The sequence below is a fragment of the Hipposideros armiger genome, unplaced genomic scaffold (assembly GCF_001890085.2).
Source record: "Hipposideros armiger isolate ML-2016 unplaced genomic scaffold, ASM189008v1 scaffold_1118, whole genome shotgun sequence".
Taxonomy (NCBI): Eukaryota; Metazoa; Chordata; class Mammalia; order Chiroptera; family Hipposideridae; genus Hipposideros; species Hipposideros armiger.
Window position 1 is genome coordinate 110,612 of NW_017732468.1, and position 12,296 is coordinate 122,907.

Consider the following 12,296-nt stretch of genomic DNA (forward strand, 5'->3'; position numbering starts at 1 on the left):
GACAATATTAATGTAATATACTCTATTAATAGAATAAAGGACAGAAAACACATGATCATCTCAATACACAGAGAAAAAGCACTTGAATAAAAACCTGACACCCATTCATAATAAGAGAAAAAAGTCCTTAACAGATTTAGAAGGGAAGTTCTTCAAATTGATAAAGAATATTTATGAAAACACCACAGCTAACATGATTTTTAATGATGAAAAACTGAATCCTTCCCTTATAATCAGAAACAAATGAGGCTGTCTAATTTCACCACTTCTACTAAATAATGTATTGGACAATTTAGTACACAAAAGGCAAGAAAATAAGTTAATGTTATACAGATTGGAAAGAAAGAAATAGAACTATCATTATTTGCAGGTGGCATAATCTTGTATGTAAAAAAAATTCTAAGAAATCTACCAGATGACTACAATTAATAGGCAAGCTTAGCAAGGTAGCAGGATTCAAGATGTGTAAGCAAAAATCTATTGTATTTTTATATGCTAGCAAAAAACTCAAATCTGAAAATGAAATTAACAGTTCAATTCACAATGGTATAAAAAGGAACAAAATAAATAGGAATGAGTTTAACTAAATAATTAGGGCAAGACCTATACACTGAAAACTATATACATTGCAGAAAGAAATTAAATATATAAATAAATAGACAGGTACCATATTTATGGATTAAAACATTCAATGTTGCTAGTATGGTGATTCTCAAATTTGTCTACAGATTCAATACAACCACAATTAAGATTCCATCAGGCTATTTCTGACTAGGATATGTCTTGGAGTTGATTATTCTTGGTTAAATTTAACAGCTATGCTATAGGCCCTTTAAATATGTACATTCAAATCTTCTTATATTCATGGAAAGGTTTCTTTTTTTTTCTTTTTGTTTTAAAGATTTTTACTGGGGAATTGGGGGAAGGGGAACAGACAAGTTGCTATCCTTTTGTTCTTCCGTCTAGTTGTGGAGGACGTTGCTTCACTGGCCCAAGTTGACACCATCATTGCGCTCTTCCCGGGCAAGGCAGATCAGTTGCTGACTTCTGGACGGCCGCTCACAGCGGCTGCTGGCTGCTTACGCTGGCTGCTGGCTACACATGGTAGCCCATGGCAACTCACCTGCAGTTGCTGGCAACTCACAGCAGCCCAGCTCCAGGTCGAGCTGTTGTTCAGCATCTTAGCTATAGAGGGCAGTATCTCTGGCCCTCATATGTGGGATCCGAACCGGGGACCTCTGGCGTCCCAAGCCAGCTCTTAACCAACTCGCCACTTGGCCGGCCCCTGGACAGGTTTCTTATATTATTGTTTTAAATATTCTGTTCTATTGTTTTCTTGTTTTTTCTTCTTTAACTCCATTTCACTCTTTTTCAGTTCATCATATCTTCATATTTTTTTACCAGCACAAACCACATTCAAATTCCTCCCCAAATACTCCTCCTAAATGGCACTAGCTAGAATGTATGTGGAGCAGTGTCTGATGTCTCCTTAGCTCATTTGCATGTTCCTTCTTACTTGTAAATGACTATCCTAATGACTGGGGATGGTATGTATAGCATTTCTTGAATGTATTAATCGGCTAGGGCTGCCTTAATAAAACACCACAGAATGGGTGTCTTAAACAACAGCAATTTGTTTCTCACAGTTCTGGAGGCTGGAAGTCCAAGATCAAGGTGTCAGCATGGTTGATTTTCTCTGAGGCCTCTCTCCTTGACTTGCAGATGAGCATCTCACTGTGTCCTCACAGGGACTTTTCTCTCTGCACAAGCATCCCTGGTGTTTCTTTTTCTTCCATAAGGACCCCAGTTTAAAAGTGGATTAGGACCCCACTTTTCTGACCTCACTTAACCTTAACTAACTCCTTAAAGGCCTTATGTCCAAATACAGTCACATTGGAGACTAAGTTTTGACATGAGAATTTGTGAGGGGTAGGGTGGGGGGGTGAGGGGGGCACAAAAATTTGGTCCATAACATTGAAGAAGCAAGTCTTCCGGTAAAATTCCCATTATGTTCTTGACTTGCCTTGCTTCTGTGATTAAAACAACGCTTCACTGCTTCCCGATGCCTTGTTATTCCTCATGAGGGCTTTTCAGGTTTCCCCTAAATAGCTAACATGTACCCTGCTTTTATTATGTGACAGGTACTGTTTTGAACATTATAAATGTTCCAGTATATTAAATCACTTTTGTTAATGTGGTTTTTATTTCTAGCATTTTCTTTAGATTATTTCTTAGCATTCTCATCTCTATTTCCCTTCTCCTTCTGTTCTTGCATGTTGTCTACTTTTTCTATTAGGGCTCTTGTCATATTAATCACAGTTATTTTAAATTCTCTTATAATTCCAACACTTGAGTCTGATCCTGATGCTTGCTTTGTTTCTTAAGACTGTGCTTTTCCTTGTTTTTGGTAGGCCTTATTATAATTTTTTGTTGTTGAAAGTCAGGCACGTCACACTGAGTACTAGCAATTGAGATAAATAGGCCTTTAGTGTGATATTTCATGGAAATCTGGCTGGAAGCTGGGCTGCATTTAATACTTTTTGCAGCTATAGATGCCTGACGATTGAAGTTCCTCTAGTATCCTTGTTTTGTCTTCTTTTTGACATTGAGCTTTCCTAAATCCACCACCCTAGAGAGTTTGCATCTTGCAACTCTTCCAGCTATAAGACACTATTATTAAATTGGAACCCTAGTGATGTGGTGATAAGGTGTGGGGGAAGGGAAGATGCTACAGTCTTCTGAGTAAGGCTCTTAGTGGGCCCATGTCCCTGGGCTGTAACTTCCACAAATGTTTACTTAGTGCTAGAGCTGTTTTATCTCCTTCTTCCTACTCTTTCCCTGGCTTCAGAGTTCTAAATCAATTTCCTTGAATCTCTGAGCCACGTAGATAAAGTTTTTAGCCCTTTAGGTGAGATAATATGGCAAGAGAGTAGTTGAATGGGAGAAATGCCCTTCTCCAAGTTGATGTAAAGCTCTGAAAATAGTTTCCCCTGAAGAGTAGGCCTTTGTTACACACTTACAATGATTACTCTTCCCCTCCCTCTCTCAGAGGGAGGAGAGAAGCTTTCTTGGAACTGTACCTTGAGAACCTTATGGTGTTCTAGGAAATGAAGACCAGGACGTGTGTTCTCCCCTAAGGGCGGGGAAAAAAAGCTACATGAATTCTCACAAATAAATGTCTAGGCCCAGATGACTTCACTGGTGGAGTCTATCAAGCATTTAAAAAAGAAATAAATTCCAGTCCTAAACAAAGTCTTTCAGAAGAATTACAAGGAGGAATGCTTCCGGGCTCTTTTTATGTCAGTATTATTATAACATGCCTAGCCTCCAGCAAGCCATCACCATTAGTGTGTGTGTGTGTGTGTGTGTGTGTGTGTGTGTGTGTTTCTAAGAGTTTGCAGCCCCAGTAGCTTCTGTTCCAGGTGGGCAGATATTAGCATTGACCCTCCGTATGTACCCTGCTTTCTAGATTTCAGGGTGGTGTTTTTCCTTGCAACCTCAGTTCTCTGATGGGTCTAACAAAAGCCACTGGTTTATACCTAGCTTTCTCCTATTGTAAGGATGAGAATGATGAATTCCAAGTTTTTCTCATGTCAGAGCTGAAACCGAAGCCCACATACAGTAAATGAAATGATTTAATGCTCTAACTCAAGGAGGCAGATGATATTATCTCCATTTTTCAACTGAGGAAACTGAAACCACATGTAAACAGATTGTTTCTTTTCCCACCATGATGCAGCTGGTCAGTGGTAAAACAAGGTTTTAAATAAATTCAACTTATTTTCTTTTCCTAAGTAACTCTCATACACTCCCTTCCTTCTATATGATAGATTCATTCTATAAATTCCTCCTTTGAGCACTGGCGCCTGTTCAATGCTCAGTTTTCTAGGGGAGCTTTAAATATAATAATTTTTGTAAATGACTTAATACAGTACCTGACACGGAGTAATTGCTCAGTAAATAATGGAATCCATATCTGTAGTTCTTGCTATAGAATTTATTCCTCACAGTGATCCTAGGTGGTAGAGTTCTCCACGTGCCATTTTATACAAGAGGTAGGTGCCACCCCAGACATACTGATGTAACTGGGCTGAGATGCCGCCTGGGCATTGCGATTGTTAAAAGCTTCCCAGGGGCCGGCCGAGTGGCGCGATGGTTAAGAACTCGCTTGGGATGCCAGAGGGCCCCGGTTCGGATCCCACATATGAGGGCCACTGACACTGCCCTCCACAGCTAAGATGCTGAACAACAGCTCAACCTGGAGCTGGGCTGCTGTGAGTCGCCGGCGATGGCGTAGGCTGCAGCCCCTGCGGCAGTGGGTTGCCATGGGCTACCGTGTGTGGCCAGCAGCCAGCGTGAGCGGCCAGCAGCCGCAGTGAGCGGCCGTCCAGAAGACGACGACTGATGTGCCTCGCCCGGGAAGAGCACAATGATGGTGCCAACTTGGGCCAGTGAAGCAACGTCCTCCACAACTAGATTGAAGAACAAAACAACAGCAACTTGTCTGTTCCCCTTCCCCCAGTTCCCCAGTGCTATTCCCATCCCCCAATTCCCCAAAAAAAATTTTAAAAAAAAAAAAAAGCTTCCCAGGTTATTAAAACATGAAGCCAAGTTGAAGAAGCCCAGTTCTAAAGGCACGTTGGTCAGCCCCATCCCATTGGTGCTATGAGAAAGGGAGGACCTTATGTTACCGGATCTATTTGTCCTTTTTTTTTCTGAAGAAGAAACTGGGAGTTTGAGTAATAATGTGACATTTCCTAATTCAACGCTGTCTCAACCCTTTATAAAACAATATGTAGACTCCTGGGAGCTTAATCTCAGACTGACACTTTGCAACCAGCATATTTGGAATCAAGTAGGAGGGATCAGTGTTGCCTGATTGGCTCCTGATTATATTAGACCAGTAGTTCTCAAAGTGTGGTAGGCAGGGCCTGCAGCAGCAACAGCATCACCTGGGAACTTGTTAGAAATGCAAATTCTCCAGCCCAGGCCCAGCCTACAGAATCAGGTGTTCTGGGAGTGGGGCCCAGCATTCATGTTTTAATCAACCATCCAGGCAATGCCGATGCACGGGCAAGTTTGAAAACCAGTGGATTAGATTATTTTATCACTGTCTTCTTTCTTCCATTCCACAGTAGCAGAGAGTACCTATGGAAGAGAACAAAGAAAACAATAATCAGAACATCAAGATTCAACTCAGCTACAAGTCTGCACAAATAAGGAGCTTCACAAGAATCAGACCCTTCCTTGAAATCTGATTTGGAGTCCAAACCAGCGAAAGCTGGGTTGATGTGTTGGCACTTTAATTTGTTTGGGTCCCACCTCTGCTACTTGCATCTTGGAAGCCCAGTGAATCAGCCCGGTGCTAGACCTGCATGAGGCCCCGTATCCTTTCAGCTATTTGAACTACAAAGGGAAGGGAAGGAGTGTGACTGTGGTTAGAGTAGGAAGATTATTGATGCTGTGAAGGATATGAGCATGGAAAGAGGTTTTTACAAGCTGAGTAAGACCATTTTAAAAGGGAAAGTGATATGGGACCATGGACTCCATATTCCATAGTTTGAGTCTATTCATTTCTTACAGTATGTTAAATATGTGCATATGTGCAAACACACACACATGTGCACATACACACTCATATAAAAATGTATATGGTGTATGGAAATTGTGTATGTGGGAAAAGCATGTGGAATATAAGAATTATGTGTAGCTGATATAAACTCTTCAAGCCAGAAAAGGTTTCAGTGTATGGAATGAAAACTGCTAACAAAATTGAAAAAAAAACACGTTAGAATATTAACTGGGAGAGGACTTGGGGAATATTGCCATTGGCTGCCCACAGCCTGGGGGGTGAGGTATTGCACAGTGATTGGCTACACATGTTTTAGATCCAGACAGCCGAGGTTTTGCATCAGGTTTTGCCTGAAAAGTCTTTGGGGCTAGGCAGGTTAATCACTAAGAATAATGCTTGTAGCTTATTCAGGAAAGACAGAGGCTGGACAAAAATTGTACGTGTGTGGAGTGTTTCTCAAAAGTGAGGTTGCTATGGGGTTGTATAACGGGGGAATGAATCAGAGTCTGGAATTAACTTAAACCTGACTAAACTGAACATTGGAGCATGAGTGGGAAGTAGCAAAGCCACTGGCTCTCCACCTTCGGTGAGTATCTCAATCTCCTAGAGTACTTGTCCAAAGTGCAAGCTCTGGTTAGACACTTAATTTATGCAGTGATCCCTATGCTGTACACCTGAAACTAATGTAAAATAATACTGAAGGTCAAATGAACTGAAAAAATAATAATACTAATTTAAAAAATAAAATCAATACAAAAAAAAAATCAAAGTCCTGACTACCTGCAGCTTCCCCAACCTCTGCCAAACACTAATTTAAAAGGGCAGCAGGCGTTACGTTGTGGCATTACAGCTGGACCAATATCCAGTATCAGAACTGGTGGTGGGTACACAAAACTACACATGCGGTAAAGTAGTACAGAATGGAACACACACACACACACACACACACACCACACGCACACACGTGCACGCACGCGCGCACACACACACACCACCACACACACACCACACACGCGCGCACACACACACACACACACACCACACCACACACACACACACACACACACCACACACGCACACACGCACACACCACACGCATACACGCGCACACACACACACCACACGCATACATGAGGACACGCAAACCTGGGGAAATATGAATAAGGTGATGTCAGTGTCCCGGTGGTGACAGTTTGTAATAATCTTGAGTGTCACTACTGGGGGACACTGAGCAGTGCACAAAAAGTCTCTGTTAGTTTTTACAGCTGCGTGTGAATCTACAGTTATCTCTGTGTGCTTTGCTGGCTTTTCGGGTGATTCTAATGCTCATCGAAGCCTGAGAGCCACTAAGCTAGGTGCTTCCTGGCAGGGTGGAGTGGGAGCGTCCCAGGCAGAAAGAACAGTGCTCATGAAGGCCCAAGGACCAGAAGCTGGTAGATTTAAGATGCAGAAAGCAGCCTTTATTACTGAAGATTAGGCTGGACCCAAATTGGGAGCCTCTACTTGAAATAAATCCCATGGTGTATAATTCTTTTTAATTTTTTTTGGATTTGGTTTGCTGATATAGTGTTAAGGTTTTTGCATCTATGTTAACAAGAGACGTTGGTTTGTAGCTTTCTTGTAATGTCTTTATCTGGTTTTGGTATTAGGGTAATGCTGGCCTCATAGAATGAGTTAGGAAGTATTCCCTCTGCTTCTACCCTCTGAGAAAGATTATAGAGAATTGGTATGATTTCTTCCTTAGATATTTTGTAGAATTTAGCAGTGAATCCATCTGGGCCTGATGCTTCCTGTTTCGGATGGTTATTAATTATTGATTCAAAATTTTTAATAGTTTTCGAACTATTCAGATTACCTTTTTCTTCTTGTGTGGATTTTTGGCAGATGGTGTCTTTTAAGAAATTGGTCTATTTCATCTAGGTTAATAAATTTGTGGGCTACAGTTGTTTATAGTATTACTTTATTATCCTTTTGATTTCCATGGGATACGTAGTGATGTCCTCTCTTTCATTTCTGATATTAGTAATTTGTGACTTCTCCCTTTTTTCTTAGGTAGCCTGGCTAGAAGACTGTCGATTTTTTTGATCTTTTCAAAAAAAAGGCTTTTGATTTTGTTGATTTGTCTCTATTGATTTCCTGTTTTAATTTCATTGATTCCTGCTCCAATTCTTATTATTTCTTTTCTTCTGCTTATTTTGGATTTAATTTGCTCTTCTTTTTTTAGTTTCCTAAGGTATAAACTAAGGATATTGATTTTAGATCTTCATTCTTCTCTAATTTGGCATTCAATGCTATGAATTTCCCTCGAAACACTCTTTTGCTGCATCCCAAAAATTTTGATAAATTGTGTTTTTCATTTTCATTTAGTTCACCATACATAGATTTTAAATTTCTCTTGAATGTTTTTTTCTTTGACACATGTGTTACTCAGAAGTGTGTTGTTTACTCTCCATATATGTGGGGATTTTCCAGTTATTTTTAGGTTATTGATTTCTAGTTTAATTCTATTATAATCTGGAAACAGAGATTGTATAATTTCTACTCTTTTTCATTTGTTTATGTGTGTTTAATGGCCCAGAATGTGGTCTATCTTGGTGAATATTCCATGTGAGCTGGACAAAAATGTATATTCTGTTGTTGTTGGATAAAGTAATTTAATTTTAAACTTTAAAACATCTGACTTTTCTGTAGATGTGCTATTTAGAGTTTAACCCTTTTAGCTGATGAGTACAAGATCATAAAGCATCTTTCCAAGGGAACTTATGCTGTGATGGATGTTGAGAAATAAGTAAAATATATTCTATCCTCACTGTTGTTAAAACTAGCTCAATCTATTCACCCTGCTGTTTGCTAAAATGACCTGATTTTCACTGGACTCTGAAAAATAGCTTTTGTCTTCCATTTTTTTCCTGCTTTTGTCGTTTTAATGCAGCATTTCATATGATTCCACTTTTTTCTCTTTTCTTAGGTATTGATTATCCTTCATTTTTAAACTTTTTTTTAGTGGTTGACCTAGAGTTTGCAAAGTACACTTACAACTATAATAATTCAAGTCCACTTTTAAATAACACAATACCATTTGGCAGTTAGTGTGAGTACCTCCTAATAACAAAAATAATATTAATTCCGCCTTCCTGTACCTTGCATCAATGCTGTCGTTCATTATACATACATATATATATATATATATATATATATATATATATATATATAATACATAAAAATATATATGTAATCAAATACATTTTTGGCATTATTATTTTGAAGTAATTATTTTCTATTAAATCAACTATAAATAAGAAAATAAGTTTTTATTTTACCTTCACTTGTTCTTTCTTAAATTCTCTTCTTTATGTAGATCTGAATTTCTAACTGATATTTTTCTTCTCTCTAAAGAACTTCTTTTAACAATTCTTGCAAGACAAGATCTACTGACAACAAATTCCCTCAATTTTTGTTTGTCTGAGGTCTTTATTTCTCCTTCATTTTTGAAGAATAATTTTATATGGCACAGGTTTCTAGGTTGGTATATTTTACTTCCAAGAACGTTACATGTTTCACTCCATTCTCTTCTTGCTTGCTTGATTTCAGAGGAGAATTTGGATGTCATTTTATTCTTTGGTCTTCTATAGGTAAGGTTTCCCACCCTGCTGGCTCCCTTCAGAATTTTTTCTTTATCTTTGAGTTTATGTAGTTTAAAGATGACATATGTCTAAGTGCATGTATTTTTTGTTTTTGTTTTTTCATTTTTTGGCATTTATCCTGTTTAGTGTTTTCTGAATTTCCTGGCTCGATGGTTGCTGTTGGACATTAATTTGGGGGAGATTCTGTCATCAATGTTTCAAATATTTCTTCTGTTCTTTTTCTGGTATTCCCACATGCATATGTTCTACATTTTATAGTTGTCCCACAGTCCTTCAATATATTGTTGTGTTTTATTTCAGTCCTTGTTCTCTTTGCTTTTCAGTTTTCAAGAATTTTATTGATATATCCCCCAGCTCAGAGATTTTTCCTGAGCCATGTTCAATCTACTGATGAGCCCATCAAAGGCATTTTTCACGTCTGTTACAGTGGGTTTGTTTTTTTAACTCCAGCATTTCCTTTTGGTTCTTTCTTAGGATTTCCATCTCCCTGCTTACGTTGTGCATCTGTTTATACATGTTGTCTACTTTATCCATTAGAAGCCTAGCATATTCATCATAGTTGTTTTATATTCCTGGTCTGATAATTCCAATATCTCTGCCACGTCTGGCTCTGATGCTTCCTCTGTCTCTTCAAACTGTGTGTTTTGCTTATTGGTTTGACTTGATTTAGTCTTGACAGCTGGACATGATATATGGGGTAAAAGGAACTGCTGTAAATAGCCTTTAGTGCTGTGGTGGTGAAGTGGAGGGGAGGGGAGACATGCTACTGTCCTATGATTAGGTCTTAGTCTGTTAGTGAGCCTGTGCCTCTGGACTGTGAACGTTTCAAAATTTTTTCAGTGTTTTTTTTTTTTTGTTTTTTTTTTTTTTCCTCCCCCTTAGGTTAGTACAAGATGGGAAGAATGGGCTACAGTTGGATATATCCCTCCCCCAGGTGAGTTAGGCTCTGCTAATCTAATCCTTCAGCGGTTTGGCTCTGCATAATTAGTTTCCCCTGAGGGCAGGCCTTTTAAAGACTCAAATGCTCTGACTTAGTATTTCAAAATGGCTGTTTTACTTCTCCACTTGCTGGAAGCCTGAGAGGATTTCTGTCCACATATTTTCTGTGGGAACCTGGCCAAGCTCCTGAAGGTAAATCTCACAATAATATCAGGCTGGTATGACTGGGTCCCCTGGGTTTTCCACTGTCAGAGTTGTCTATGCTGAGCCTCCAGCAATCTATCAATTACAGTTAAGGTTTTGTTACCCTGGAATCATAGATACACTGGAGGTACAAAGAAATGTATACAAGTGGACACTTTGGTCAACATTGCTCAAACAGTAGTCTGCTGTAATCAGAAGTGTCTGAATGCTGATGGTAACCTCTTTGAGCACCTCTTGTAATTGCAGAAGTCAAACGTGACTTATATTCATCTTTTGTTATCGGTATATATTGAATAATTACAATTTTAATACAGTTTTTCTTTCTTAAAATGTGTATACTTTTTTTTGGCACCCTCTGTATGTATTTTAAACTCAGGTTATTCTAATATTGATCCAGAGTTGAGAATTAATGTAGAAAGGCAATAGAAAGCCACTAAAAATTTTAACCAGGAATATGACTTGATGTTTGTTTTACAATCACTTCAGCTCCAGTGACAAAAATGAATTGGATGAAGATGGAAAACAAATGAAGGAAATAGGAGGATGTTGCTATTATGGAGGTGAGTTGTCTTGGTGGATCTTACAAAAAGAAAATGATGGTGGGGATGAATATGTAAATTTTAAAGTTTGATAACTGGCAAGACTTAGTAATTGATTGGAATGAGACTGCAAGAGATGATTTTTTGAGACCCAAGTGCCAAGAAGTGTGGAGAACTCTGATGGCCAAAATGATTCTAAAGTTGATGGTGAAGCTTGGTTCATCCATGAGGAAAATAGTGAGAAAGATCCATCTGTGACCAACGAAGCCCAGAATTGGATTAAAGGGACCAGGATAGCACCGAGGCCTCTGACTCTATACCCAGAAGCCAACACAGTGTTTTATGGGACTTAGACTATGCCCCAGGGAGTCTTGGTTCTAAAGCGTTCCCTAAATCAACAAGAAGGGAGGCACAGCATGGTGAAAGCCTATTAGCAAGGCTTGTTAAGAGGTAGGGTGCCCAGTGGAATGGACGAGGATAATTAGAGAAGGGAAAACTGAGAAGGAAGAGAACTGTGAGGGGGCTAATTATAATTGAAGGTGTGGAGTAATTATAGTCCAAAATTAGAGTGATAGCAATGGGACTGGAAGGAAGGGGGCAATTATAAATGAAGTAATAAGGGGGAAACCAACAGGACCAGATGGCTTATTGAAAGCAGAAAGTCATCGAGAAGGAGGAGGCCAAGAGGACATAGACTAATGGTAGGATTGGGGCTGACAACAGGATGCTAGGATGGGAGTAGGTTTGGGCAGAAAGATGAAGACTTTGTTTTGGGGTGTGTTTAGTGAGAGGTGGTGGTGGATGAGAAAGTGTCCATTTAGATAGCAGGTGGAGAGGAGACATGAGGTGGGGGCGAAAAGATGTCCTGAGGGCAGCTGCCAAGGCCAGGAGGTGCCCTGGTAAAATTACAAGTGTTTGCTATCTGTGCTCAGTGTTGGTCTAGTATAGGAGTCGGCAAACTGCGGCTCGTGAGCAACATGTGGCTCTTTGGGTACCATCTCAAAAGTTTGCCAACCCCTGGTCTAGTACACCATGAACTAGAGTAGGACGACTCACCCAGATAAAAATGGACCTTTATTATAAGACTTCTGAACAGCTGCAGGATGGAAGATGTGGTGGCAAATAAAAACAGAGGCTGTCATTTATAATGCAGGTCTTCAGTGAAGAAACATTAAGGTGTTTCTTCATGCCAAATGTCAAAGAACTCTGGAGGGTAAATCAGGGTCGAAGTGGGTGCTGGTTTGTGGTGCTTTTCCTCATCCGCTGTTTTCCTCATGTTAGCAAAACACACGATGTGGTCCTATAGTTCAGGGATTAGCCAAGTACAGCCAGTGGGCCAAATTCAAGTGTTAGGGCAACACAGTCCAGCCCATTCATTTACATATTATGTGTGGCTTC

The 12,296-nt window shown here is 39.6% G+C and overlaps 1 long non-coding RNA gene across 1 annotated transcript; it reads left to right on the plus strand.

The window, feature by feature from the left end:
- The first annotated feature begins 5,666 nt into the window (after positions 1-5,666).
- Positions 5,667-10,919, plus strand: LOC109376397 (uncharacterized). Its single transcript, XR_002122731.1, has 3 exons — positions 5,667-6,158; positions 10,099-10,150; positions 10,846-10,919. It is a non-coding gene; the product is annotated as an uncharacterized LOC109376397 (long non-coding RNA).
- Positions 10,920-12,296: the final 1,377 nt, after the last annotated feature.